General features: G+C 47.8%; 19 non-coding genes across 19 annotated transcripts; all 19 read right to left on the reverse strand.

Moving 5' to 3' along the window:
• Window positions 1-440: 440 nt before the first annotated feature.
• Window positions 441-631, reverse strand: LOC142715580 (U2 spliceosomal RNA). Its single transcript, XR_012870938.1, has one exon. It is a non-coding gene; the product is annotated as a U2 spliceosomal RNA (small nuclear RNA).
• A 1,268-nt stretch (window positions 632-1,899) lies between these two features.
• Window positions 1,900-2,090, reverse strand: LOC142715596 (U2 spliceosomal RNA). The gene has a single exon (XR_012870951.1). It is a non-coding gene; the product is annotated as a U2 spliceosomal RNA (small nuclear RNA).
• A 1,288-nt stretch (window positions 2,091-3,378) lies between these two features.
• LOC142715597 (U2 spliceosomal RNA) lies at window positions 3,379-3,569 on the reverse strand. Its single transcript, XR_012870952.1, has one exon. It is a non-coding gene; the product is annotated as a U2 spliceosomal RNA (small nuclear RNA).
• A 1,292-nt stretch (window positions 3,570-4,861) lies between these two features.
• On the reverse strand, window positions 4,862-5,052 carry LOC142715578 (U2 spliceosomal RNA). Its single transcript, XR_012870936.1, has one exon. It is a non-coding gene; the product is annotated as a U2 spliceosomal RNA (small nuclear RNA).
• Window positions 5,053-6,328: 1,276 nt separating this feature from the next.
• Window positions 6,329-6,519, reverse strand: LOC142715598 (U2 spliceosomal RNA). The gene has a single exon (XR_012870953.1). It is a non-coding gene; the product is annotated as a U2 spliceosomal RNA (small nuclear RNA).
• A 1,272-nt stretch (window positions 6,520-7,791) lies between these two features.
• Window positions 7,792-7,982, reverse strand: LOC142715599 (U2 spliceosomal RNA). Its single transcript, XR_012870954.1, has one exon. It is a non-coding gene; the product is annotated as a U2 spliceosomal RNA (small nuclear RNA).
• A 1,276-nt stretch (window positions 7,983-9,258) lies between these two features.
• Window positions 9,259-9,449, reverse strand: LOC142715600 (U2 spliceosomal RNA). The gene has a single exon (XR_012870955.1). It is a non-coding gene; the product is annotated as a U2 spliceosomal RNA (small nuclear RNA).
• A 1,300-nt stretch (window positions 9,450-10,749) lies between these two features.
• On the reverse strand, window positions 10,750-10,940 carry LOC142715575 (U2 spliceosomal RNA). The gene has a single exon (XR_012870933.1). It is a non-coding gene; the product is annotated as a U2 spliceosomal RNA (small nuclear RNA).
• A 1,288-nt stretch (window positions 10,941-12,228) lies between these two features.
• Window positions 12,229-12,419, reverse strand: LOC142715601 (U2 spliceosomal RNA). The gene has a single exon (XR_012870956.1). It is a non-coding gene; the product is annotated as a U2 spliceosomal RNA (small nuclear RNA).
• Window positions 12,420-13,703: 1,284 nt separating this feature from the next.
• Window positions 13,704-13,894, reverse strand: LOC142715602 (U2 spliceosomal RNA). The gene has a single exon (XR_012870957.1). It is a non-coding gene; the product is annotated as a U2 spliceosomal RNA (small nuclear RNA).
• A 1,280-nt stretch (window positions 13,895-15,174) lies between these two features.
• LOC142715603 (U2 spliceosomal RNA) lies at window positions 15,175-15,365 on the reverse strand. The gene has a single exon (XR_012870958.1). It is a non-coding gene; the product is annotated as a U2 spliceosomal RNA (small nuclear RNA).
• Window positions 15,366-16,649: 1,284 nt separating this feature from the next.
• Window positions 16,650-16,840, reverse strand: LOC142715605 (U2 spliceosomal RNA). The gene has a single exon (XR_012870959.1). It is a non-coding gene; the product is annotated as a U2 spliceosomal RNA (small nuclear RNA).
• A 1,284-nt stretch (window positions 16,841-18,124) lies between these two features.
• On the reverse strand, window positions 18,125-18,315 carry LOC142715607 (U2 spliceosomal RNA). The gene has a single exon (XR_012870961.1). It is a non-coding gene; the product is annotated as a U2 spliceosomal RNA (small nuclear RNA).
• A 1,292-nt stretch (window positions 18,316-19,607) lies between these two features.
• On the reverse strand, window positions 19,608-19,798 carry LOC142715608 (U2 spliceosomal RNA). Its single transcript, XR_012870962.1, has one exon. It is a non-coding gene; the product is annotated as a U2 spliceosomal RNA (small nuclear RNA).
• Window positions 19,799-21,078: 1,280 nt separating this feature from the next.
• On the reverse strand, window positions 21,079-21,269 carry LOC142715577 (U2 spliceosomal RNA). The gene has a single exon (XR_012870935.1). It is a non-coding gene; the product is annotated as a U2 spliceosomal RNA (small nuclear RNA).
• Window positions 21,270-22,573: 1,304 nt separating this feature from the next.
• On the reverse strand, window positions 22,574-22,764 carry LOC142715609 (U2 spliceosomal RNA). The gene has a single exon (XR_012870963.1). It is a non-coding gene; the product is annotated as a U2 spliceosomal RNA (small nuclear RNA).
• A 1,300-nt stretch (window positions 22,765-24,064) lies between these two features.
• LOC142715610 (U2 spliceosomal RNA) lies at window positions 24,065-24,255 on the reverse strand. Its single transcript, XR_012870964.1, has one exon. It is a non-coding gene; the product is annotated as a U2 spliceosomal RNA (small nuclear RNA).
• A 1,296-nt stretch (window positions 24,256-25,551) lies between these two features.
• On the reverse strand, window positions 25,552-25,742 carry LOC142715611 (U2 spliceosomal RNA). The gene has a single exon (XR_012870965.1). It is a non-coding gene; the product is annotated as a U2 spliceosomal RNA (small nuclear RNA).
• A 1,296-nt stretch (window positions 25,743-27,038) lies between these two features.
• Window positions 27,039-27,229, reverse strand: LOC142715612 (U2 spliceosomal RNA). Its single transcript, XR_012870966.1, has one exon. It is a non-coding gene; the product is annotated as a U2 spliceosomal RNA (small nuclear RNA).
• Window positions 27,230-27,753: the final 524 nt, after the last annotated feature.

Here is a 27,753-nt window from a genome sequence, read left to right on the forward strand (position 1 = left end):
GGCGGGCAGGCGAGCGGGCGGGCTGCTTTATTGGCTGTTTGCTGTTCCCCTACTCCACTCCACTATTTGACTGTTGTGCTGCATCAATCAATCAATCAATCAATCAATCAATCAATCAATCAATCAATCAATCAATCAATCAGTGGCTGGCTCAGGTGCAGCTCTTTAACTTACCTAAAAGGGAGGGCGGAGAGAAGACAAGGAAGGTGAATGAGGTGTTCCAATGTGAAATGCCGGAAACACAGAAACACAGACGACACACAACAAGAGGTGGCAATCTATTCATTAATTGCATTTAATCAATGAGCTCATTATCACTCATGCATTGTCCAACAGGTGTTGAAATAATGGGATTAAAAGGGGAGATCCCTTCAGAAAGACAGAAACAATAGCAAAGACAAAAAACACTTTTGGAATCTGCTTTTAGTCAACACATAAGGAAAGGGTGCACCGGTCCTGGAAATACTGCAATACCAGGTCAATGCGTGGAGTGGACAGAGCAAGCTCTATTTCCATCTCCCTGTTCTAAAAATCCATTTAATATATGGTCCCCAGATAGGGGAAGTATCAGATATTAAACTGATAAGAACAGATACTACACTTGATCTTAGCCAAAAGGCCGAGAAGCGATAACCCGAACGGGCCGCGCGTTGCCCGAGCCTGCCCGATACTGCTGTTCAGCCCTTGCAGCGATTCAGCCTACTTCTAGGCAATTCCATGGGGCCCTGCAGGCTCACACACTCACAGCTACACGGGAGGTGAATAAAGGCCGGAGAGGAAGCCAGACAGGATTTGCTTCTTTTGCTTGCACCACAATGCAGTGCTGAAAGAGGAGGAATCTACATAAAAACGCCTTCCTGGCAACGCCCAAATGCCCTGCTGCCATGCAGATAAACACTGGCAGCGGCAGCAAGTGCATGCCCACAGCCACCCCTTGTTCCTTCACACCTTGTATCAGCTGTAATCCAGTCCAGTCCAGTGCTGCCTGCTGAGCAGCACTGACCAACACTGCCTGGGCCCAGGCTTTTATCTCTGAGGCCCCATTATGATGTCAGAAAGCTGGCTCTGGAATCCTGAGGGCTCCACTATGACACGTGCAAAGTTCCGTCTGAACTTTATATAAGACGGTGAGGCTCAGTCAGTCACTCAGTGTTGCCTGAGAGGGCAACACTGCAACAGCCGGCCGCCAGGCTGTCTTTTTTTTGCACAGCTAGTTGCCTCCAGGAGGCCACAAGAGGGAGACAAGGGACTGCAAAATGGAAAATAGGCATCCACCAACTTTACAGACAACTTCTCCTTGCTCCTACAACCTCCATCCTTGCACAGTTTGTTATTCTTCTAGGTAACATAGTAACAAATCCAAATTGCTGCTCTCTTTGTAGGCAAGCAAGGCTTTGTTGCAACTGCAATTCTTACTTCTTCTTGAAATGTAGGGACGACAGTACATTCCATCACATCCATCTAGTGTACACAGGTAGGTCCATTGTGGCGGGCAGGCGAGCGGGCGGGCTGCTTTATTGGCTGTTTGCTGTTCCCCTACTCCACTCCACTATTTGACTGTTGTGCTGCATCAATCAATCAATCAATCAATCAATCAATCAGTGGCTGGCTCAGGTGCAGCTCTTTAACTTACCTAAAAGGGAGGGCGGAGAGAAGACAAGGAAGGTGAATGAGGTGTTCCAATGTGAAATGCCGGAAACACAGAAACACAGACGACACACAACAAGAGGTGGCAATCTATTCATTAATTGCATTTAATCAATGAGCTCATTATCACTCATGCATTGTCCAACAGGTGTTGAAATAATGGGATTAAAAGGGGAGATCCCTTCAGAAAGACAGAAACAATAGCAAAGACAAAAAACACTTTTGGAATCTGCTTTTAGTCAACACATAAGGAAAGGGTGCACCGGTCCTGGAAATACTGCAATACCAGGTCAATGCGTGGAGTGGACAGAGCAAGCTCTATTTCCATCTCCCTGTTCTAAAAATCCATTTAATATATGGTCCCCAGATAGGGGACGTATCAGATATTAAACTGATAAGAACAGATACTACACTTGATCTTAGCCAAAAGGCCGAGAAGCGATAACCCGAACGGGCCGCGCGTTGCCCGAGCCTGCCCGATACTGCTGTTCAGCCCTTGCAGCGATTCAGCCTACTTCTAGGCAATTCCATGGGGCCCTGCAGGCTCACACACTCACAGCTACACGGGAGGTGAATAAAGGCCGGAGAGGAAGCCAGACAGGATTTGCTTCTTTTGCTTGCACCACAATGCAGTGCTGAAAGAGGAGGAATCTACATAAAAACGCCTTCCTGGCAACGCCCAAATGCCCTGCTGCCATGCAGATAAACACTGGCAGCGGCAGCAAGTGCATGCCCACAGCCACCCCTTGTTCCTTCACACCTTGTATCAGCTGTAATCCAGTCCAGTCCAGTGCTGCCTGCTGAGCAGCACTGACCAACACTGCCTGGGCCCAGGCTTTTATCTCTGAGGCCCCATTATGATGTCAGAAAGCTGGCTCTGGAATCCTGAGGGCTCCACTATGACACGTGCAAAGTTCCGTCTGAACTTTATATAAGACGGTGAGGCTCAGTCAGTCACTCAGTGTTGCCTGAGAGGGCAACACTGCAACAGCCGGCCGCCAGGCTGTCTTTTTTTTGCACAGCTAGTTGCCTCCAGGAGGCCACAAGAGGGAGACAAGGGACTGCAAAATGGAAAATAGGCATCCACCAACTTTACAGACAACTTCTCCTTGCTCCTACAACCTCCATCCTTGCACAGTTTGTTATTCTTCTAGGTAACATAGTAACAAATCCAAATTGCTGCTCTCTTTGTAGGCAAGCAAGGCTTTGTTGCAACTGCAATTCTTACTTCTTCTTGAAATGTAGGGACGACAGTACATTCCATCACATCCATCTAGTGTACACAGGTAGGTCCATTGTGGCGGGCAGGCGAGCGGGCGGGCTGCTTTATTGGCTGTTTGCTGTTCCCCTACTCCACTCCACTATTTGACTGTTGTGCTGCATCAATCAATCAATCAATCAATCAATCAATCAATCAATCAATCAATCAATCAGTGGCTGGCTCAGGTGCAGCTCTTTAACTTACCTAAAAGGGAGGGCGGAGAGAAGACAAGGAAGGTGAATGAGGTGTTCCAATGTGAAATGCCGGAAACACAGAAACACAGACGACACACAACAAGAGGTGGCAATCTATTCATTAATTGCATTTAATCAATGAGCTCATTATCACTCATGCATTGTCCAACAGGTGTTGAAATAATGGGATTAAAAGGGGAGATCCCTTCAGAAAGACAGAAACAATAGCAAAGACAAAAAACACTTTTGGAATCTGCTTTTAGTCAACACATAAGGAAAGGGTGCACCGGTCCTGGAAATACTGCAATACCAGGTCAATGCGTGGAGTGGACAGAGCAAGCTCTATTTCCATCTCCCTGTTCTAAAAATCCATTTAATATATGGTCCCCAGATAGGGGACGTATCAGATATTAAACTGATAAGAACAGATACTACACTTGATCTTAGCCAAAAGGCCGAGAAGCGATAACCCGAACGGGCCGCGCGTTGCCCGAGCCTGCCCGATACTGCTGTTCAGCCCTTGCAGCGATTCAGCCTACTTCTAGGCAATTCCATGGGGCCCTGCAGGCTCACACACTCACAGCTACACGGGAGGTGAATAAAGGCCGGAGAGGAAGCCAGACAGGATTTGCTTCTTTTGCTTGCACCACAATGCAGTGCTGAAAGAGGAGGAATCTACATAAAAACGCCTTCCTGGCAACGCCCAAATGCCCTGCTGCCATGCAGATAAACACTGGCAGCGGCAGCAAGTGCATGCCCACAGCCACCCCTTGTTCCTTCACACCTTGTATCAGCTGTAATCCAGTCCAGTCCAGTGCTGCCTGCTGAGCAGCACTGACCAACACTGCCTGGGCCCAGGCTTTTATCTCTGAGGCCCCATTATGATGTCAGAAAGCTGGCTCTGGAATCCTGAGGGCTCCACTATGACACGTGCAAAGTTCCGTCTGAACTTTATATAAGACGGTGAGGCTCAGTCAGTCACTCAGTGTTGCCTGAGAGGGCAACACTGCAACAGCCGGCCGCCAGGCTGTCTTTTTTTTGCACAGCTAGTTGCCTCCAGGAGGCCACAAGAGGGAGACAAGGGACTGCAAAATGGAAAATAGGCATCCACCAACTTTACAGACAACTTCTCCTTGCTCCTACAACCTCCATCCTTGCACAGTTTGTTATTCTTCTAGGTAACATAGTAACAAATCCAAATTGCTGCTCTCTTTGTAGGCAAGCAAGGCTTTGTTGCAACTGCAATTCTTACTTCTTCTTGAAATGTAGGGACGACAGTACATTCCATCACATCCATCTAGTGTACACAGGTAGGTCCATTGTGGCGGGCAGGCGAGCGGGCGGGCTGCTTTATTGGCTGTTTGCTGTTCCCCTACTCCACTCCACTATTTGACTGTTGTGCTGCATCAATCAATCAATCAATCAATCAATCAATCAATCAATCAATCAATCAATCAATCAGTGGCTGGCTCAGGTGCAGCTCTTTAACTTACCTAAAAGGGAGGGCGGAGAGAAGACAAGGAAGGTGAATGAGGTGTTCCAATGTGAAATGCCGGAAACACAGAAACACAGACGACACACAACAAGAGGTGGCAATCTATTCATTAATTGCATTTAATCAATGAGCTCATTATCACTCATGCATTGTCCAACAGGTGTTGAAATAATGGGATTAAAAGGGGAGATCCCTTCAGAAAGACAGAAACAATAGCAAAGACAAAAAACACTTTTGGAATCTGCTTTTAGTCAACACATAAGGAAAGGGTGCACCGGTCATGGAAATACTGCAATACCAGGTCAATGCGTGGAGAGGACAGAGCAAGCTCTATTTCCATCTCCCTGTTCTAAAAATCCATTTAATATATGGTCCCCAGATAGGGGACGTATCAGATATTAAACTGATAAGAACAGATACTACACTTGATCTTAGCCAAAAGGCCGAGAAGCGATAACCCGAACGGGCCGCGCGTTGCCCGAGCCTGCCCGATACTGCTGTTCAGCCCTTGCAGCGATTCAGCCTACTTCTAGGCAATTCCATGGGGCCCTGCAGGCTCACACACTCACAGCTACACGGGAGGTGAATAAAGGCCGGAGAGGAAGCCAGACAGGATTTGCTTCTTTTGCTTGCACCACAATGCAGTGCTGAAAGAGGAGGAATCTACATAAAAACGCCTTCCTGGCAACGCCCAAATGCCCTGCTGCCATGCAGATAAACACTGGCAGCGGCAGCAAGTGCATGCCCACAGCCACCCCTTGTTCCTTCACACCTTGTATCAGCTGTAATACAGTCCAGTCCAGTGCTGCCTGCTGAGCAGCACTGACCAACACTGCCTGGGCCCAGGCTTTTATCTCTGAGGCCCCATTATGATGTCAGAAAGCTGGCTCTGGAATCCTGAGGGCTCCACTATGACACGTGCAAAGTTCCGTCTGAACTTTATATAAGACGGTGAGGCTCAGTCAGTCACTCAGTGTTGCCTGAGAGGGCAACACTGCAACAGCCGGCCGCCAGGCTGTCTTTTTTTTGCACAGCTAGTTGCCTCCAGGAGGCCACAAGAGGGAGACAAGGGACTGCAAAATGGAAAATAGGCATCCACCAACTTTACAGACAACTTCTCCTTGCTCCTACAACCTCCATCCTTGCACAGTTTGTTATTCTTCTAGGTAACATAGTAACAAATCCAAATTGCTGCTCTCTTTGTAGGCAAGCAAGGCTTTGTTGCAACTGCAATTCTTACTTCTTCTTGAAATGTAGGGACGACAGTACATTCCATCACATCCATCTAGTGTACACAGGTAGGTCCATTGTGGCGGGCAGGCGAGCGGGCGGGCTGCTTTATTGGCTGTTTGCTGTTCCCCTACTCCACTCCACTATTTGACTGTTGTGCTGCATCAATCAATCAATCAATCAATCAATCAATCAATCAATCAGTGGCTGGCTCAGGTGCAGCTCTTTAACTTACCTAAAAGGGAGGGCGGAGAGAAGACAAGGAAGGTGAATGAGGTGTTCCAATGTGAAATGCCGGAAACACAGAAACACAGACGACACACAACAAGAGGTGGCAATCTATTCATTAATTGCATTTAATCAATGAGCTCATTATCACTCATGCATTGTCCAACAGGTGTTGAAATAATGGGATTAAAAGGGGAGATCCCTTCAGAAAGACAGAAACAATAGCAAAGACAAAAAACACTTTTGGAATCTGCTTTTAGTCAACACATAAGGAAAGGGTGCACCGGTCCTGGAAATACTGCAATACCAGGTCAATGCGTGGAGTGGACAGAGCAAGCTCTATTTCCATCTCCCTGTTCTAAAAATCCATTTAATATATGGTCCCCAGATAGGGGACGTATCAGATATTAAACTGATAAGAACAGATACTACACTTGATCTTAGCCAAAAGGCCGAGAAGCGATAACCCGAACGGGCCGCGCGTTGCCCGAGCCTGCCCGATACTGCTGTTCAGCCCTTGCAGCGATTCAGCCTACTTCTAGGCAATTCCATGGGGCCCTGCAGGCTCACACACTCACAGCTACACGGGAGGTGAATAAAGGCCGGAGAGGAAGCCAGACAGGATTTGCTTCTTTTGCTTGCACCACAATGCAGTGCTGAAAGAGGAGGAATCTACATAAAAACGCCTTCCTGGCAACGCCCAAATGCCCTGCTGCCATGCAGATAAACACTGGCAGCGGCAGCAAGTGCATGCCCACAGCCACCCCTTGTTCCTTCACACCTTGTATCAGCTGTAATACAGTCCAGTCCAGTGCTGCCTGCTGAGCAGCACTGACCAACACTGCCTGGGCCCAGGCTTTTATCTCTGAGGCCCCATTATGATGTCAGAAAGCTGGCTCTGGAATCCTGAGGGCTCCACTATGACACGTGCAAAGTTCCGTCTGAACTTTATATAAGACGGTGAGGCTCAGTCAGTCACTCAGTGTTGCCTGAGAGGGCAACACTGCAACAGCCGGCCGCCAGGCTGTCTTTTTTTTGCACAGCTAGTTGCCTCCAGGAGGCCACAAGAGGGAGACAAGGGACTGCAAAATGGAAAATAGGCATCCACCAACTTTACAGACAACTTCTCCTTGCTCCTACAACCTCCATCCTTGCACAGTTTGTTATTCTTCTAGGTAACATAGTAACAAATCCAAATTGCTGCTCTCTTTGTAGGCAAGCAAGGCTTTGTTGCAACTGCAATTCTTACTTCTTCTTGAAATGTAGGGACGACAGTACATTCCATCACATCCATCTAGTGTACACAGGTAGGTCCATTGTGGCGGGCAGGCGAGCGGGCGGGCTGCTTTATTGGCTGTTTGCTGTTCCCCTACTCCACTCCACTATTTGACTGTTGTGCTGCATCAATCAATCAATCAATCAATCAATCAATCAATCAGTGGCTGGCTCAGGTGCAGCTCTTTAACTTACCTAAAAGGGAGGGCGGAGAGAAGACAAGGAAGGTGAATGAGGTGTTCCAATGTGAAATGCCGGAAACACAGAAACACAGACGACACACAACAAGAGGTGGCAATCTATTCATTAATTGCATTTAATCAATGAGCTCATTATCACTCATGCATTGTCCAACAGGTGTTGAAATAATGGGATTAAAAGGGGAGATCCCTTCAGAAAGACAGAAACAATAGCAAAGACAAAAAACACTTTTGGAATCTGCTTTTAGTCAACACATAAGGAAAGGGTGCACCGGTCCTGGAAATACTGCAATACCAGGTCAATGCGTGGAGTGGACAGAGCAAGCTCTATTTCCATCTCCCTGTTCTAAAAATCCATTTAATATATGGTCCCCAGATAGGGGACGTATCAGATATTAAACTGATAAGAACAGATACTACACTTGATCTTAGCCAAAAGGCCGAGAAGCGATAACCCGAACGGGCCGCGCGTTGCCCGAGCCTGCCCGATACTGCTGTTCAGCCCTTGCAGCGATTCAGCCTACTTCTAGGCAATTCCATGGGGCCCTGCAGGCTCACACACTCACAGCTACACGGGAGGTGAATAAAGGCCGGAGAGGAAGCCAGACAGGATTTGCTTCTTTTGCTTGCACCACAATGCAGTGCTGAAAGAGGAGGAATCTACATAAAAACGCCTTCCTGGCAACGCCCAAATGCCCTGCTGCCATGCAGATAAACACTGGCAGCGGCAGCAAGTGCATGCCCACAGCCACCCCTTGTTCCTTCACACCTTGTATCAGCTGTAATACAGTCCAGTCCAGTGCTGCCTGCTGAGCAGCACTGACCAACACTGCCTGGGCCCAGGCTTTTATCTCTGAGGCCCCATTATGATGTCAGAAAGCTGGCTCTGGAATCCTGAGGGCTCCACTATGACACGTGCAAAGTTCCGTCTGAACTTTATATAAGACGGTGAGGCTCAGTCAGTCACTCAGTGTTGCCTGAGAGGGCAACACTGCAACAGCCGGCCGCCAGGCTGTCTTTTTTTTGCACAGCTAGTTGCCTCCAGGAGGCCACAAGAGGGAGACAAGGGACTGCAAAATGGAAAATAGGCATCCACCAACTTTACAGACAATTTCTCCTTGCTCCTACAACCTCCATCCTTGCACAGTTTGTTATTCTTCTAGGTAACATAGTAACAAATCCAAATTGCTGCTCTCTTTGTAGGCAAGCAAGGCTTTGTTGCAACTGCAATTCTTACTTCTTCTTGAAATGTAGGGACGACAGTACATTCCATCACATCCATCTAGTGTACACAGGTAGGTCCATTGTGGCGGGCAGGCGAGCGGGCGGGCTGCTTTATTGGCTGTTTGCTGTTCCCCTACTCCACTCCACTATTTGACTGTTGTGCTGCATCAATCAATCAATCAATCAATCAATCAATCAATCAATCAGTGGCTGGCTCAGGTGCAGCTCTTTAACTTACCTAAAAGGGAGGGCGGAGAGAAGACAAGGAAGGTGAATGAGGTGTTCCAATGTGAAATGCCGGAAACACAGAAACACAGACGACACACAACAAGAGGTGGCAATCTATTCATTAATTGCATTTAATCAATGAGCTCATTATCACTCATGCATTGTCCAACAGGTGTTGAAATAATGGGATTAAAAGGGGAGATCCCTTCAGAAAGACAGAAACAATAGCAAAGACAAAAAACACTTTTGGAATCTGCTTTTAGTCAACACATAAGGAAAGGGTGCACCGGTCCTGGAAATACTGCAATACCAGGTCAATGCGTGGAGTGGACAGAGCAAGCTCTATTTCCATCTCCCTGTTCTAAAAATCCATTTAATATATGGTCCCCAGATAGGGGACGTATCAGATATTAAACTGATAAGAACAGATACTACACTTGATCTTAGCCAAAAGGCCGAGAAGCGATAACCCGAACGGGCCGCGCGTTGCCCGAGCCTGCCCGATACTGCTGTTCAGCCCTTGCAGCGATTCAGCCTACTTCTAGGCAATTCCATGGGGCCCTGCAGGCTCACACACTCACAGCTACACGGGAGGTGAATAAAGGCCGGAGAGGAAGCCAGACAGGATTTGCTTCTTTTGCTTGCACCACAATGCAGTGCTGAAAGAGGAGGAATCTACATAAAAACGCCTTCCTGGCAACGCCCAAATGCCCTGCTGCCATGCAGATAAACACTGGCAGCGGCAGCAAGTGCATGCCCACAGCCACCCCTTGTTCCTTCACACCTTGTATCAGCTGTAATCCAGTCCAGTCCAGTGCTGCCTGCTGAGCAGCACTGACCAACACTGCCTGGGCCCAGGCTTTTATCTCTGAGGCCCCATTATGATGTCAGAAAGCTGGCTCTGGAATCCTGAGGGCTCCACTATGACACGTGCAAAGTTCCGTCTGAACTTTATATAAGACGGTGAGGCTCAGTCAGTCACTCAGTGTTGCCTGAGAGGGCAACACTGCAACAGCCGGCCGCCAGGCTGTCTTTTTTTTGCACAGCTAGTTGCCTCCAGGAGGCCACAAGAGGGAGACAAGGGACTGCAAAATGGAAAATAGGCATCCACCAACTTTACAGACAACTTCTCCTTGCTCCTACAACCTCCATCCTTGCACAGTTTGTTATTCTTCTAGGTAACATAGTAACAAATCCAAATTGCTGCTCTCTTTGTAGGCAAGCAAGGCTTTGTTGCAACTGCAATTCTTACTTCTTCTTGAAATGTAGGGACGACAGTACATTCCATCACATCCATCTAGTGTACACAGGTAGGTCCATTGTGGCGGGCAGGCGAGCGGGCGGGCTGCTTTATTGGCTGTTTGCTGTTCCCCTACTCCACTCCACTATTTGACTGTTGTGCTGCATCAATCAATCAATCAATCAATCAATCAATCAATCAATCAATCAATCAATCAATCAATCAATCAGTGGCTGGCTCAGGTGCAGCTCTTTAACTTACCTAAAAGGGAGGGCGGAGAGAAGACAAGGAAGGTGAATGAGGTGTTCCAATGTGAAATGCCGGAAACACAGAAACACAGACGACACACAACAAGAGGTGGCAATCTATTCATTAATTGCATTTAATCAATGAGCTCATTATCACTCATGCATTGTCCAACAGGTGTTGAAATAATGGGATTAAAAGGGGAGATCCCTTCAGAAAGACAGAAACAATAGCAAAGACAAAAAACACTTTTGGAATCTGCTTTTAGTCAACACATAAGGAAAGGGTGCACCGGTCCTGGAAATACTGCAATACCAGGTCAATGCGTGGAGTGGACAGAGCAAGCTCTGTTTCCATCTCCCTGTTCTAAAAATCCATTTAATATATGGTCCCCAGATAGGGGACGTATCAGATATTAAACTGATAAGAACAGATACTACACTTGATCTTAGCCAAAAGGCCGAGAAGCGATAACCCGAACGGGCCGCGCGTTGCCCGAGCCTGCCCGATACTGCTGTTCAGCCCTTGCAGCGATTCAGCCTACTTCTAGGCAATTCCATGGGGCCCTGCAGGCTCACACACTCACAGCTACACGGGAGGTGAATAAAGGCCGGAGAGGAAGCCAGACAGGATTTGCTTCTTTTGCTTGCACCACAATGCAGTGCTGAAAGAGGAGGAATCTACATAAAAACGCCTTCCTGGCAACGCCCAAATGCCCTGCTGCCATGCAGATAAACACTGGCAGCGGCAGCAAGTGCATGCCCACAGCCACCCCTTGTTCCTTCACACCTTGTATCAGCTGTAATCCAGTCCAGTCCAGTGCTGCCTGCTGAGCAGCACTGACCAACACTGCCTGGGCCCAGGCTTTTATCTCTGAGGCCCCATTATGATGTCAGAAAGCTGGCTCTGGAATCCTGAGGGCTCCACTATGACACGTGCAAAGTTCCGTCTGAACTTTATATAAGACGGTGAGGCTCAGTCAGTCACTCAGTGTTGCCTGAGAGGGCAACACTGCAACAGCCGGCCGCCAGGCTGTCTTTTTTTTGCACAGCTAGTTGCCTCCAGGAGGCCACAAGAGGGAGACAAGGGACTGCAAAATGGAAAATAGGCATCCACCAACTTTACAGACAACTTCTCCTTGCTCCTACAACCTCCATCCTTGCACAGTTTGTTATTCTTCTAGGTAACATAGTAACAAATCCAAATTGCTGCTCTCTTTGTAGGCAAGCAAGGCTTTGTTGCAACTGCAATTCTTACTTCTTCTTGAAATGTAGGGACGACAGTACATTCCATCACATCCATCTAGTGTACACAGGTAGGTCCATTGTGGCGGGCAGGCGAGCGGGCGGGCTGCTTTATTGGCTGTTTGCTGTTCCCCTACTCCACTCCACTATTTGACTGTTGTGCTGCATCAATCAATCAATCAATCAATCAATCAATCAATCAATCAATCAATCAATCAGTGGCTGGCTCAGGTGCAGCTCTTTAACTTACCTAAAAGGGAGGGCGGAGAGAAGACAAGGAAGGTGAATGAGGTGTTCCAATGTGAAATGCCGGAAACACAGAAACACAGACGACACACAACAAGAGGTGGCAATCTATTCATTAATTGCATTTAATCAATGAGCTCATTATCACTCATGCATTGTCCAACAGGTGTTGAAATAATGGGATTAAAAGGGGAGATCCCTTCAGAAAGACAGAAACAATAGCAAAGACAAAAAACACTTTTGGAATCTGCTTTTAGTCAACACATAAGGAAAGGGTGCACCGGTCCTGGAAATACTGCAATACCAGGTCAATGCGTGGAGTGGACAGAGCAAGCTCTATTTCCATCTCCCTGTTCTAAAAATCCATTTAATATATGGTCCCCAGATAGGGGACGTATCAGATATTAAACTGATAAGAACAGATACTACACTTGATCTTAGCCAAAAGGCCGAGAAGCGATAACCCGAACGGGCCGCGCGTTGCCCGAGCCTGCCCGATACTGCTGTTCAGCCCTTGCAGCGATTCAGCCTACTTCTAGGCAATTCCATGGGGCCCTGCAGGCTCACACACTCACAGCTACACGGGAGGTGAATAAAGGCCGGAGAGGAAGCCAGACAGGATTTGCTTCTTTTGCTTGCACCACAATGCAGTGCTGAAAGAGGAGGAATCTACATAAAAACGCCTTCCTGGCAACGCCCAAATGCCCTGCTGCCATGCAGATAAACACTGGCAGCGGCAGCAAGTGCATGCCCACAGCCACCCCTTGTTCCTTCACACCTTGTATCAGCTGTAATCCAGTCCAGTCCAGTGCTGCCTGCTGAGCAGCACTGACCAACACTGCCTGGGCCCAGGCTTTTATCTCTGAGGCCCCATTATGATGTCAGAAAGCTGGCTCTGGAATCCTGAGGGCTCCACTATGACACGTGCAAAGTTCCGTCTGAACTTTATATAAGACGGTGAGGCTCAGTCAGTCACTCAGTGTTGCCTGAGAGGGCAACACTGCAACAGCCGGCCGCCAGGCTGTCTTTTTTTTGCACAGCTAGTTGCCTCCAGGAGGCCACAAGAGGGAGACAAGGGACTGCAAAATGGAAAATAGGCATCCACCAACTTTACAGACAACTTCTCCTTGCTCCTACAACCTCCATCCTTGCACAGTTTGTTATTCTTCTAGGTAACATAGTAACAAATCCAAATTGCTGCTCTCTTTGTAGGCAAGCAAGGCTTTGTTGCAACTGCAATTCTTACTTCTTCTTGAAATGTAGGGACGACAGTACATTCCATCACATCCATCTAGTGTACACAGGTAGGTCCATTGTGGCGGGCAGGCGAGCGGGCGGGCTGCTTTATTGGCTGTTTGCTGTTCCCCTACTCCACTCCACTATTTGACTGTTGTGCTGCATCAATCAATCAATCAATCAATCAATCAATCAATCAATCAATCAATCAGTGGCTGGCTCAGGTGCAGCTCTTTAACTTACCTAAAAGGGAGGGCGGAGAGAAGACAAGGAAGGTGAATGAGGTGTTCCAATGTGAAATGCCGGAAACACAGAAACACAGACGACACACAACAAGAGGTGGCAATCTATTCATTAATTGCATTTAATCAATGAGCTCATTATCACTCATGCATTGTCCAACAGGTGTTGAAATAATGGGATTAAAAGGGGAGATCCCTTCAGAAAGACAGAAACAATAGCAAAGACAAAAAACACTTTTGGAATCTGCTTTTAGTCAACACATAAGGAAAGGGTGCACCGGTCCTGGAAATACTGCAATACCAGGTCAATGCGTGGAGTGGACAGAGCAAGCTCTATTTCCATCTCCCTGTTCTAAAAATCCATTTAATATATGGTCCCCAGATAGGGGACGTATCAGATATTAAACTGATAAGAACAGATACTACACTTGATCTTAGCCAAAAGGCCGAGAAGCGATAACCCGAACGGGCCGCGCGTTGCCCGAGCCTGCCCGATACTGCTGTTCAGCCCTTGCAGCGATTCAGCCTACTTCTAGGCAATTCCATGGGGCCCTGCAGGCTCACACACTCACAGCTACACGGGAGGTGAATAAAGGCCGGAGAGGAAGCCAGACAGGATTTGCTTCTTTTGCTTGCACCACAATGCAGTGCTGAAAGAGGAGGAATCTACATAAAAACGCCTTCCTGGCAACGCCCAAATGCCCTGCTGCCATGCAGATAAACACTGGCAGCGGCAGCAAGTGCATGCCCACAGCCACCCCTTGTTCCTTCACACCTTGTATCAGCTGTAATCCAGTCCAGTCCAGTGCTGCCTGCTGAGCAGCACTGACCAACACTGCCTGGGCCCAGGCTTTTATCTCTGAGGCCCCATTATGATGTCAGAAAGCTGGCTCTGGAATCCTGAGGGCTCCACTATGACACGTGCAAAGTTCCGTCTGAACTTTATATAAGACGGTGAGGCTCAGTCAGTCACTCAGTGTTGCCTGAGAGGGCAACACTGCAACAGCCGGCCGCCAGGCTGTCTTTTTTTTGCACAGCTAGTTGCCTCCAGGAGGCCACAAGAGGGAGACAAGGGACTGCAAAATGGAAAATAGGCATCCACCAACTTTACAGACAACTTCTCCTTGCTCCTACAACCTCCATCCTTGCACAGTTTGTTATTCTTCTAGGTAACATAGTAACAAATCCAAATTGCTGCTCTCTTTGTAGGCAAGCAAGGCTTTGTTGCAACTGCAATTCTTACTTCTTCTTGAAATGTAGGGACGACAGTACATTCCATCACATCCATCTAGTGTACACAGGTAGGTCCATTGTGGCGGGCAGGCGAGCGGGCGGGCTGCTTTATTGGCTGTTTGCTGTTCCCCTACTCCACTCCACTATTTGACTGTTGTGCTGCATCAATCAATCAATCAATCAATCAATCAATCAATCAATCAATCAGTGGCTGGCTCAGGTGCAGCTCTTTAACTTACCTAAAAGGGAGGGCGGAGAGAAGACAAGGAAGGTGAATGAGGTGTTCCAATGTGAAATGCCGGAAACACAGAAACACAGACGACACACAACAAGAGGTGGCAATCTATTCATTAATTGCATTTAATCAATGAGCTCATTATCACTCATGCATTGTCCAACAGGTGTTGAAATAATGGGATTAAAAGGGGAGATCCCTTCAGAAAGACAGAAACAATAGCAAAGACAAAAAACACTTTTGGAATCTGCTTTTAGTCAACACATAAGGAAAGGGTGCACCGGTCCTGGAAATACTGCAATACCAGGTCAATGCGTGGAGTGGACAGAGCAAGCTCTATTTCCATCTCCCTGTTCTAAAAATCCATTTAATATATGGTCCCCAGATAGGGGACGTATCAGATATTAAACTGATAAGAACAGATACTACACTTGATCTTAGCCAAAAGGCCGAGAAGCGATAACCCGAACGGGCCGCGCGTTGCCCGAGCCTGCCCGATACTGCTGTTCAGCCCTTGCAGCGATTCAGCCTACTTCTAGGCAATTCCATGGGGCCCTGCAGGCTCACACACTCACAGCTACACGGGAGGTGAATAAAGGCCGGAGAGGAAGCCAGACAGGATTTGCTTCTTTTGCTTGCACCACAATGCAGTGCTGAAAGAGGAGGAATCTACATAAAAACGCCTTCCTGGCAACGCCCAAATGCCCTGCTGCCATGCAGATAAACACTGGCAGCGGCAGCAAGTGCATGCCCACAGCCACCCCTTGTTCCTTCACACCTTGTATCAGCTGTAATCCAGTCCAGTCCAGTGCTGCCTGCTGAGCAGCACTGACCAACACTGCCTGGGCCCAGGCTTTTATCTCTGAGGCCCCATTATGATGTCAGAAAGCTGGCTCTGGAATCCTGAGGGCTCCACTATGACACGTGCAAAGTTCCGTCTGAACTTTATATAAGACGGTGAGGCTCAGTCAGTCACTCAGTGTTGCCTGAGAGGGCAACACTGCAACAGCCGGCCGCCAGGCTGTCTTTTTTTTGCACAGCTAGTTGCCTCCAGGAGGCCACAAGAGGGAGACAAGGGACTGCAAAATGGAAAATAGGCATCCACCAACTTTACAGACAACTTCTCCTTGCTCCTACAACCTCCATCCTTGCACAGTTTGTTATTCTTCTAGGTAACATAGTAACAAATCCAAATTGCTGCTCTCTTTGTAGGCAAGCAAGGCTTTGTTGCAACTGCAATTCTTACTTCTTCTTGAAATGTAGGGACGACAGTACATTCCATCACATCCATCTAGTGTACACAGGTAGGTCCATTGTGGCGGGCAGGCGAGCGGGCGGGCTGCTTTATTGGCTGTTTGCTGTTCCCCTACTCCACTCCACTATTTGACTGTTGTGCTGCATCAATCAATCAATCAATCAATCAATCAATCAATCAATCAATCAATCAGTGGCTGGCTCAGGTGCAGCTCTTTAACTTACCTAAAAGGGAGGGCGGAGAGAAGACAAGGAAGGTGAATGAGGTGTTCCAATGTGAAATGCCGGAAACACAGAAACACAGACGACACACAACAAGAGGTGGCAATCTATTCATTAATTGCATTTAATCAATGAGCTCATTATCACTCATGCATTGTCCAACAGGTGTTGAAATAATGGGATTAAAAGGGGAGATCCCTTCAGAAAGACAGAAACAATAGCAAAGACAAAAAACACTTTTGGAATCTGCTTTTAGTCAACACATAAGGAAAGGGTGCACCGGTCCTGGAAATACTGCAATACCAGGTCAATGCGTGGAGTGGACAGAGCAAGCTCTATTTCCATCTCCCTGTTCTAAAAATCCATTTAATATATGGTCCCCAGATAGGGGACGTATCAGATATTAAACTGATAAGAACAGATACTACACTTGATCTTAGCCAAAAGGCCGAGAAGCGATAACCCGAACGGGCCGCGCGTTGCCCGAGCCTGCCCGATACTGCTGTTCAGCCCTTGCAGCGATTCAGCCTACTTCTAGGCAATTCCATGGGGCCCTGCAGGCTCACACACTCACAGCTACACGGGAGGTGAATAAAGGCCGGAGAGGAAGCCAGACAGGATTTGCTTCTTTTGCTTGCACCACAATGCAGTGCTGAAAGAGGAGGAATCTACATAAAAACGCCTTCCTGGCAACGCCCAAATGCCCTGCTGCCATGCAGATAAACACTGGCAGCGGCAGCAAGTGCATGCCCACAGCCACCCCTTGTTCCTTCACACCTTGTATCAGCTGTAATCCAGTCCAGTCCAGTGCTGCCTGCTGAGCAGCACTGACCAACACTGCCTGGGCCCAGGCTTTTATCTCTGAGGCCCCATTATGATGTCAGAAAGCTGGCTCTGGAATCCTGAGGGCTCCACTATGACACGTGCAAAGTTCCGTCTGAACTTTATATAAGACGGTGAGGCTCAGTCAGTCACTCAGTGTTGCCTGAGAGGGCAACACTGCAACAGCCGGCCGCCAGGCTGTCTTTTTTTTGCACAGCTAGTTGCCTCCAGGAGGCCACAAGAGGGAGACAAGGGACTGCAAAATGGAAAATAGGCATCCACCAACTTTACAGACAACTTCTCCTTGCTCCTACAACCTCCATCCTTGCACAGTTTGTTATTCTTCTAGGTAACATAGTAACAAATCCAAATTGCTGCTCTCTTTGTAGGCAAGCAAGGCTTTGTTGCAACTGCAATTCTTACTTCTTCTTGAAATGTAGGGACGACAGTACATTCCATCACATCCATCTAGTGTACACAGGTAGGTCCATTGTGGCGGGCAGGCGAGCGGGCGGGCTGCTTTATTGGCTGTTTGCTGTTCCCCTACTCCACTCCACTATTTGACTGTTGTGCTGCATCAATCAATCAATCAATCAATCAATCAATCAATCAATCAATCAATCAGTGGCTGGCTCAGGTGCAGCTCTTTAACTTACCTAAAAGGGAGGGCGGAGAGAAGACAAGGAAGGTGAATGAGGTGTTCCAATGTGAAATGCCGGAAACACAGAAACACAGACGACACACAACAAGAGGTGGCAATCTATTCATTAATTGCATTTAATCAATGAGCTCATTATCACTCATGCATTGTCCAACAGGTGTTGAAATAATGGGATTAAAAGGGGAGATCCCTTCAGAAAGACAGAAACAATAGCAAAGACAAAAAACACTTTTGGAATCTGCTTTTAGTCAACACATAAGGAAAGGGTGCACCGGTCCTGGAAATACTGCAATACCAGGTCAATGCGTGGAGTGGACAGAGCAAGCTCTATTTCCATCTCCCTGTTCTAAAAATCCATTTAATATATGGTCCCCAGATAGGGGACGTATCAGATATTAAACTGATAAGAACAGATACTACACTTGATCTTAGCCAAAAGGCCGAGAAGCGATAACCCGAACGGGCCGCGCGTTGCCCGAGCCTGCCCGATACTGCTGTTCAGCCCTTGCAGCGATTCAGCCTACTTCTAGGCAATTCCATGGGGCCCTGCAGGCTCACACACTCACAGCTACACGGGAGGTGAATAAAGGCCGGAGAGGAAGCCAGACAGGATTTGCTTCTTTTGCTTGCACCACAATGCAGTGCTGAAAGAGGAGGAATCTACATAAAAACGCCTTCCTGGCAACGCCCAAATGCCCTGCTGCCATGCAGATAAACACTGGCAGCGGCAGCAAGTGCATGCCCACAGCCACCCCTTGTTCCTTCACACCTTGTATCAGCTGTAATACAGTCCAGTCCAGTGCTGCCTGCTGAGCAGCACTGACCAACACTGCCTGGGCCCAGGCTTTTATCTCTGAGGCCCCATTATGATGTCAGAAAGCTGGCTCTGGAATCCTGAGGGCTCCACTATGACACGTGCAAAGTTCCGTCTGAACTTTATATAAGACGGTGAGGCTCAGTCAGTCACTCAGTGTTGCCTGAGAGGGCAACACTGCAACAGCGGGCCGCCAGGCTGTCTTTTTTTTGCACAGCTAGTTGCCTCCAGGAGGCCACAAGAGGGAGACAAGGGACTGCAAAATGGAAAATAGGCATCCACCAACTTTACAGACAACTTCTCCTTGCTCCTACAACCTCCATCCTTGCACAGTTTGTTATTCTTCTAGGTAACATAGTAACAAATCCAAATTGCTGCTCTCTTTGTAGGCAAGCAAGGCTTTGTTGCAACTGCAATTCTTACTTCTTCTTGAAATGTAGGGACGACAGTACATTCCATCACATCCATCTAGTGTACACAGGTAGGTCCATTGTGGCGGGCAGGCGAGCGGGCGGGCTGCTTTATTGGCTGTTTGCTGTTCCCCTACTCCACTCCACTATTTGACTGTTGTGCTGCATCAATCAATCAATCAATCAATCAATCAATCAATCAATCAATCAATCAATCAATCAGTGGCTGGCTCAGGTGCAGCTCTTTAACTTACCTAAAAGGGAGGGCGGAGAGAAGACAAGGAAGGTGAATGAGGTGTTCCAATGTGAAATGCCGGAAACACAGAAACACAGACGACACACAACAAGAGGTGGCAATCTATTCATTAATTGCATTTAATCAATGAGCTCATTATCACTCATGCATTGTCCAACAGGTGTTGAAATAATGGGATTAAAAGGGGAGATCCCTTCAGAAAGATAGAAACAATAGCAAAGACAAAAAACACTTTTGGAATCTGCTTTTAGTCAACACATAAGGAAAGGGTGCACCGGTCCTGGAAATACTGCAATACCAGGTCAATGCGTGGAGTGGACAGAGCAAGCTCTATTTCCATCTCCCTGTTCTAAAAATCCATTTAATATATGGTCCCCAGATAGGGGACGTATCAGATATTAAACTGATAAGAACAGATACTACACTTGATCTTAGCCAAAAGGCCGAGAAGCGATAACCCGAACGGGCCGCGCGTTGCCCGAGCCTGCCCGATACTGCTGTTCAGCCCTTGCAGCGATTCAGCCTACTTCTAGGCAATTCCATGGGGCCCTGCAGGCTCACACACTCACAGCTACACGGGAGGTGAATAAAGGCCGGAGAGGAAGCCAGACAGGATTTGCTTCTTTTGCTTGCACCACAATGCAGTGCTGAAAGAGGAGGAATCTACATAAAAACGCCTTCCTGGCAACGCCCAAATGCCCTGCTGCCATGCAGATAAACACTGGCAGCGGCAGCAAGTGCATGCCCACAGCCACCCCTTGTTCCTTCACACCTTGTATCAGCTGTAATCCAGTCCAGTCCAGTGCTGCCTGCTGAGCAGCACTGACCAACACTGCCTGGGCCCAGGCTTTTATCTCTGAGGCCCCATTATGATGTCAGAAAGCTGGCTCTGGAATCCTGAGGGCTCCACTATGACACGTGCAAAGTTCCGTCTGAACTTTATATAAGACGGTGAGGCTCAGTCAGTCACTCAGTGTTGCCTGAGAGGGCAACACTGCAACAGCCGGCCGCCAGGCTGTCTTTTTTTTGCACAGCTAGTTGCCTCCAGGAGGCCACAAGAGGGAGACAAGGGACTGCAAAATGGAAAATAGGCATCCACCAACTTTACAGACAACTTCTCCTTGCTCCTACAACCTCCATCCTTGCACAGTTTGTTATTCTTCTAGGTAACATAGTAACAAATCCAAATTGCTGCTCTCTTTGTAGGCAAGCAAGGCTTTGTTGCAACTGCAATTCTTACTTCTTCTTGAAATGTAGGGACGACAGTACATTCCATCACATCCATCTAGTGTACACAGGTAGGTCCATTGTGGCGGGCAGGCGAGCGGGCGGGCTGCTTTATTGGCTGTTTGCTGTTCCCCTACTCCACTCCACTATTTGACTGTTGTGCTGCATCAATCAATCAATCAATCAATCAATCAATCAATCAATCAATCAAGTGGCTGGCTCAGGTGCAGCTCTTTAACTTACCTAAAAGGGAGGGCGGAGAGAAGACAAGGAAGGTGAATGAGGTGTTCCAATGTGAAATGCCGGAAACACAGAAACACAGACGACACACAACAAGAGGTGGCAATCTATTCATTAATTGCATTTAATCAATGAGCTCATTATCACTCATGCATTGTCCAACAGGTGTTGAAATAATGGGATTAAAAGGGGAGATCCTTCAGAAAGACAGAAACAATAGCAAAGACAAAAAACACTTTTGGAATCTGCTTTTAGTCAACACATAAGGAAAGGGTGCACCGGTCCTGGAAATACTGCAATACCAGGTCAATGCGTGGAGTGGACAGAGCAAGCTCTGTTTCCATCTCCCTGTTCTAAAAATCCATTTAATATATGGTCCCCAGATAGGGGACGTATCAGATATTAAACTGATAAGAACAGATACTACACTTGATCTTAGCCAAAAGGCCGAGAAGCGATAACCCGAACGGGCCGCGCGTTGCCCGAGCCTGCCCGATACTGCTGTTCAGCCCTTGCAGCGATTCAGCCTACTTCTAGGCAATTCCATGGGGCCCTGCAGGCTCACACACTCACAGCTACACGGGAGGTGAATAAAGGCCGGAGAGGAAGCCAGACAGGATTTGCTTCTTTTGCTTGCACCACAATGCAGTGCTGAAAGAGGAGGAATCTACATAAAAACGCCTTCCTGGCAACGCCCAAATGCCCTGCTGCCATGCAGATAAACACTGGCAGCGGCAGCAAGTGCATGCCCACAGCCACCCCTTGTTCCTTCACACCTTGTATCAGCTGTAATCCAGTCCAGTCCAGTGCTGCCTGCTGAGCAGCACTGACCAACACTGCCTGGGCCCAGGCTTTTATCTCTGAGGCCCCATTATGATGTCAGAAAGCTGGCTCTGGAATCCTGAGGGCTCCACTATGACACGTGCAAAGTTCCGTCTGAACTTTATATAAGACGGTGAGGCTCAGTCAGTCACTCAGTGTTGCCTGAGAGGGCAACACTGCAACAGCCGGCCGCCAGGCTGTCTTTTTTTTGCACAGCTAGTTGCCTCCAGGAGGCCACAAGAGGGAGACAAGGGACTGCAAAATGGAAAATAGGCATCCACCAACTTTACAGACAACTTCTCCTTGCTCCTACAACCTCCATCCTTGCACAGTTTGTTATTCTTCTAGGTAACATAGTAACAAATCCAAATTGCTGCTCTCTTTGTAGGCAAGCAAGGCTTTGTTGCAACTGCAATTCTTACTTCTTCTTGAAATGTAGGGACGACAGTACATTCCATCACATCCATCTAGTGTACACAGGTAGGTCCATTGTGGCGGGCAGGCGAGCGGGCGGGCTGCTTTATTGGCTGTTTGCTGTTCCCCTACTCCACTCCACTATTTGACTGTTGTGCTGCATCAATCAATCAATCAATCAATCAATCAATCAATCAATCAATCAATCAATCAATCAATCAATCAATCAGTGGCTGGCTCAGGTGCAGCTCTTTAACTTACCTAAAAGGGAGGGCGGAGAGAAGACAAGGAAGGTGAATGAGGTGTTCCAATGTGAAATGCCGGAAACACAGAAACACAGACGACACACAACAAGAGGTGGCAATCTATTCATTAATTGCATTTAATCAATGAGCTCATTATCACTCATGCATTGTCCAACAGGTGTTGAAATAATGGGATTAAAAGGGGAGATCCCTTCAGAAAGACAGAAACAATAGCAAAGACAAAAAACACTTTTGGAATCTGCTTTTAGTCAACACATAAGGAAAGGGTGCACCGGTCCTGGAAATACTGCAATACCAGGTCAATGCGTGGAGTGGACAGAGCAAGCTCTATTTCCATCTCCCTGTTCTAAAAATCCATTTAATATATGGTCCCCAGATAGGGGACGTATCAGATATTAAACTGATAAGAACAGATACTACACTTGATCTTAGCCAAAAGGCCGAGAAGCGATAACCCGAACGGGCCGCGCGTTGCCCGAGCCTGCCCGATACTGCTGTTCAGCCCTTGCAGCGATTCAGCCTACTTCTAGGCAATTCCATGGGGCCCTGCAGGCTCACACACTCACAGCTACACGGGAGGTGAATAAAGGCCGGAGAGGAAGCCAGACAGGATTTGCTTCTTTTGCTTGCACCACAATGCAGTGCTGAAAGAGGAGGAATCTACATAAAAACGCCTTCCTGGCAACGCCCAAATGCCCTGCTGCCATGCAGATAAACACTGGCAGCGGCAGCAAGTGCATGCCCACAGCCACCCCTTGTTCCTTCACACCTTGTATCAGCTGTAATCCAGTCCAGTCCAGTGCTACCTGCTGAGCAGCACTGACCAACACTGCCTGGGCCCAGGCTTTTATCTCTGAGGCCCCATTATGATGTCAGAAAGCTGGCTCTGGAATCCTGAGGGCTCCACTATGACACGTGCAAAGTTCCGTCTGAACTTTATATAAGACGGTGAGGCTCAGTCAGTCACTCAGTGTTGCCTGAGAGGGCAACACTGCAACAGCCGGCCGCCAGGCTGTCTTTTTTTTGCACAGCTAGTTGCCTCCAGGAGGCCACAAGAGGGAGACAAGGGACTGCAAAATGGAAAATAGGCATCCACCAACTTTACAGACAACTTCTCCTTGCTCCTACAACCTCCATCCTTGCACAGTTTGTTATTCTTCTAGGTAACATAGTAACAAATCCAAATTGCTGCTCTCTTTGTAGGCAAGCAAGGCTTTGTTGCAACTGCAATTCTTACTTCTTCTTGAAATGTAGGGACGACAGTACATTCCATCACATCCATCTAGTGTACACAGGTAGGTCCATTGTGGCGGGCAGGCGAGCGGGCGGGCTGCTTTATTGGCTGTTTGCTGTTCCCCTACTCCACTCCACTATTTGACTGTTGTGCTGCATCAATCAATCAATCAATCAATCAATCAATCAATCAATCAATCAATCAATCAATCAATCAATCAGTGGCTGGCTCAGGTGCAGCTCTTTAACTTACCTAAAAGGGAGGGCGGAGAGAAGACAAGGAAGGTGAATGAGGTGTTCCAATGTGAAATGCCGGAAACACAGAAACACAGACGACACACAACAAGAGGTGGCAATCTATTCATTAATTGCATTTAATCAATGAGCTCATTATCACTCATGCATTGTCCAACAGGTGTTGAAATAATGGGATTAAAAGGGGAGATCCCTTCAGAAAGACAGAAACAATAGCAAAGACAAAAAACACTTTTGGAATCTGCTTTTAGTCAACACATAAGGAAAGGGTGCACCGGTCCTGGAAATACTGCAATACCAGGTCAATGCGTGGAGTGGACAGAGCAAGCTCTATTTCCATCTCCCTGTTCTAAAAATCCATTTAATATATGGTCCCCAGATAGGGGACGTATCAGATATTAAACTGATAAGAACAGATACTACACTTGATCTTAGCCAAAAGGCCGAGAAGCGATAACCCGAACGGGCCGCGCGTTGCCCGAGCCTGCCCGATACTGCTGTTCAGCCCTTGCAGCGATTCAGCCTACTTCTAGGCAATTCCATGGGGCCCTGCAGGCTCACACACTCACAGCTACACGGGAGGTGAATAAAGGCCGGAGAGGAAGCCAGACAGGATTTGCTTCTTTTGCTTGCACCACAATGCAGTGCTGAAAGAGGAGGAATCTACATAAAAACGCCTTCCTGGCAACGCCCAAATGCCCTGCTGCCATGCAGATAAACACTGGCAGCGGCAGCAAGTGCATGCCCACAGCCACCCCTTGTTCCTTCACACCTTGTATCAGCTGTAATCCAGTCCAGTCCAGTGCTGCCTGCTGAGCAGCACTGACCAACACTGCCTGGGCCCAGGCTTTTATCTCTGAGGCCCCATTATGATGTCAGAAAGCTGGCTCTGGAATCCTGAGGGCTCCACTATGACACGTGCAAAGTTCCGTCTGAACTTTATATAAGACGGTGAGGCTCAGTCAGTCACTCAGTGTTGCCTGAGAGGGCAACACTGCAACAGCCGGCCGCCAGGCTGTCTTTTTTTTGCACAGCTAGTTGCCTCCAGGAGGCCACAAGAGGGAGACAAGGGACTGCAAAATGGAAAATAGGCATCCACCAACTTTACAGACAACTTCTCCTTGCTCCTACAACCTCCATCCTTGCACAGTTTGTTATTCTTCTAGGTAACATAGTAACAAATCCAAATTGCTGCTCTCTTTGTAGGCAAGCAAGGCTTTGTTGCAACTGCAATTCTTACTTCTTCTTGAAATGTAGGGACGACAGTACATTCCATCACATCCATCTAGTGTACACAGGTAGGTCCATTGTGGCGGGCAGGCGAGCGGGCGGGCTGCTTTATTGGCTGTTTGCTGTTCCCCTACTCCACTCCACTATTTGACTGTTGTGCTGCATCAATCAATCAATCAATCAATCAATCAATCAATCAATCAATCAATCAATCAATCAATCAGTGGCTGGCTCAGGTGCAGCTCTTTAACTTACCTAAAAGGGAGGGCGGAGAGAAGACAAGGAAGGTGAATGAGGTGTTCCAATGTGAAATGCCGGAAACACAGAAACACAGACGACACACAACAAGAGGTGGCAATCTATTCATTAATTGCATTTAATCAATGAGCTCATTATCACTCATGCATTGTCCAACAGGTGTTGAAATAATGGGATTAAAAGGGGAGATCCCTTCAGAAAGACAGAAACAATAGCAAAGACAAAAAACACTTTTGGAATCTGCTTTTAGTCAACACATAAGGAAAGGGTGCACCGGTCCTGGAAATACTGCAATACCAGGTCAATGCGTGGAGTGGACAGAGCAAGCTCTATTTCCATCTCCCTGTTCTAAAAATCCATTTAATATATGGTCCCCAGATAGGGGACGTATCAGATATTAAACTGATAAGAACAGATACTACACTTGATCTTAGCCAAAAGGCCGAGAAGCGATAACCCGAACGGGCCGCGCGTTGCCCGAGCCTGCCCGATACTGCTGTTCAGCCCTTGCAGCGATTCAGCCTACTTCTAGGCAATTCCATGGGGCCCTGCAGGCTCACACACTCACAGCTACACGGGAGGTGAATAAAGGCCGGAGAGGAAGCCAGACAGGATTTGCTTCTTTTGCTTGCACCACAATGCAGTGCTGAAAGAGGAGGAATCTACATAAAAACGCCTTCCTGGCAACGCCCAAATGCCCTGCTGCCATGCAGATAAACACTGGCAGCGGCAGCAAGTGCATGCCCACAGCCACCCCTTGTTCCTTCACACCTTGTATCAGCTGTAATCCAGTCCAGTCCAGTGCTGCCTGCTGAGCAGCACTGACCAACACTGCCTGGGCCCAGGCTTTTATCTCTGAGGCCCCATTATGATGTCAGAAAGCTGGCTCTGGAATCCTGAGGGCTCCACTATGACACGTGCAAAGTTCCGTCTGAACTTTATATAAGACGGTGAGGCTCAGTCAGTCACTCAGTGTTGCCTGAGAGGGCAACACTGCAACAGCCGGCCGCCAGGCTGTCTTTTTTTTGCACAGCTAGTTGCCTCCAGGAGGCCACAAGAGGGAGACAAGGGACTGCAAAATGGAAAATAGGCATCCACCAACTTTACAGACAACTTCTCCTTGCTCCTACAACCTCCATCCTTGCACAGTTTGTTATTCTTCTAGGTAACATAGTAACAAATCCAAATTGCTGCTCTCTTTGTAGGCAAGCAAGGCTTTGTTGCAACTGCAATTCTTACTTCTTCTTGAAATGTAGGGACGACAGTACATTCCATCACATCCATCTAGTGTACACAGGTAGGTCCATTGTGGCGGGCAGGCGAGCGGGCGGGCTGCTTTATTGGCTGTTTGCTGTTCCCCTACTCCACTCCACTATTTGACTGTTGTGCTGCATCAATCAATCAATCAATCAATCAATCAATCAATCAATCAATCAATCAATCAATCAATCAGTGGCTGGCTCAGGTGCAGCTCTTTAACTTACCTAAAAGGGAGGGCGGAGAGAAGACAAGGAAGGTGAATGAGGTGTTCCAATGTGAAATGCCGGAAACACAGAAACACAGACGACACACAACAAGAGGTGGCAATCTATTCATTAATTGCATTTAATCAATGAGCTCATTATCACTCATGCATTGTCCAACAGGTGTTGAAATAATGGGATTAAAAGGGGAGATCCCTTCAGAAAGACAGAAACAATAGCAAAGACAAAAAACACTTTTGGAATCTGCTTTTAGTCAACACATAAGGAAAGGGTGCACCGGTCCTGGAAATACTGCAATACCAGGTCAATGCGTGGAGTGGACAGAGCAAGCTCTATTTCCATCTCCCTGTTCTAAAAATCCATTTAATATATGGTCCCCAGATAGGGGACGTATCAGATATTAAACTGATAAGAACAGATACTACACTTGATCTTAGCCAAAAGGCCGAGAAGCGATAACCCGAACGGGCCGCGCGTTGCCCGAGCCTGCCCGATACTGCTGTTCAGCCCTTGCAGCGATTCAGCCTACTTCTAGGCAATTCCATGGGGCCCTGCAGGCTCACACACTCACAGCTACACGGGAGGTGAATAAAGGCCGGAGAGGAAGCCAGACAGGATTTGCTTCTTTTGCTTGCACCACAATGCAGTGCTGAAAGAGGAGGAATCTACATAAAAACGCCTTCCTGGCAACGCCCAAATGCCCTGCTGCCATGCAGATAAACACTGGCAGCGGCAGCAAGTGCATGCCCACAGCCACCCCTTGTTCCTTCACACCTTGTATCAGCTGTAATCCAGTCCAGTCCAGTGCTGCCTGCTGAGCAGCACTGACCAACACTGCCTGGGCCCAGGCTTTTATCTCTGAGGCCCCATTATGATGTCAGAAAGCTGGCTCTGGAATCCTGAGGGCTCCACTATGACACGTGCAAAGTTCCGTCTGAACTTTATATAAGACGGTGAGGCTCAGTCAGTCACTCAGTGTTG

The sequence above is a fragment of the Rhinoderma darwinii genome, unplaced genomic scaffold (genome assembly GCF_050947455.1).
Source record: "Rhinoderma darwinii isolate aRhiDar2 unplaced genomic scaffold, aRhiDar2.hap1 Scaffold_444, whole genome shotgun sequence".
NCBI lineage: Eukaryota > Metazoa > Chordata > Amphibia > Anura > Rhinodermatidae > Rhinoderma > Rhinoderma darwinii.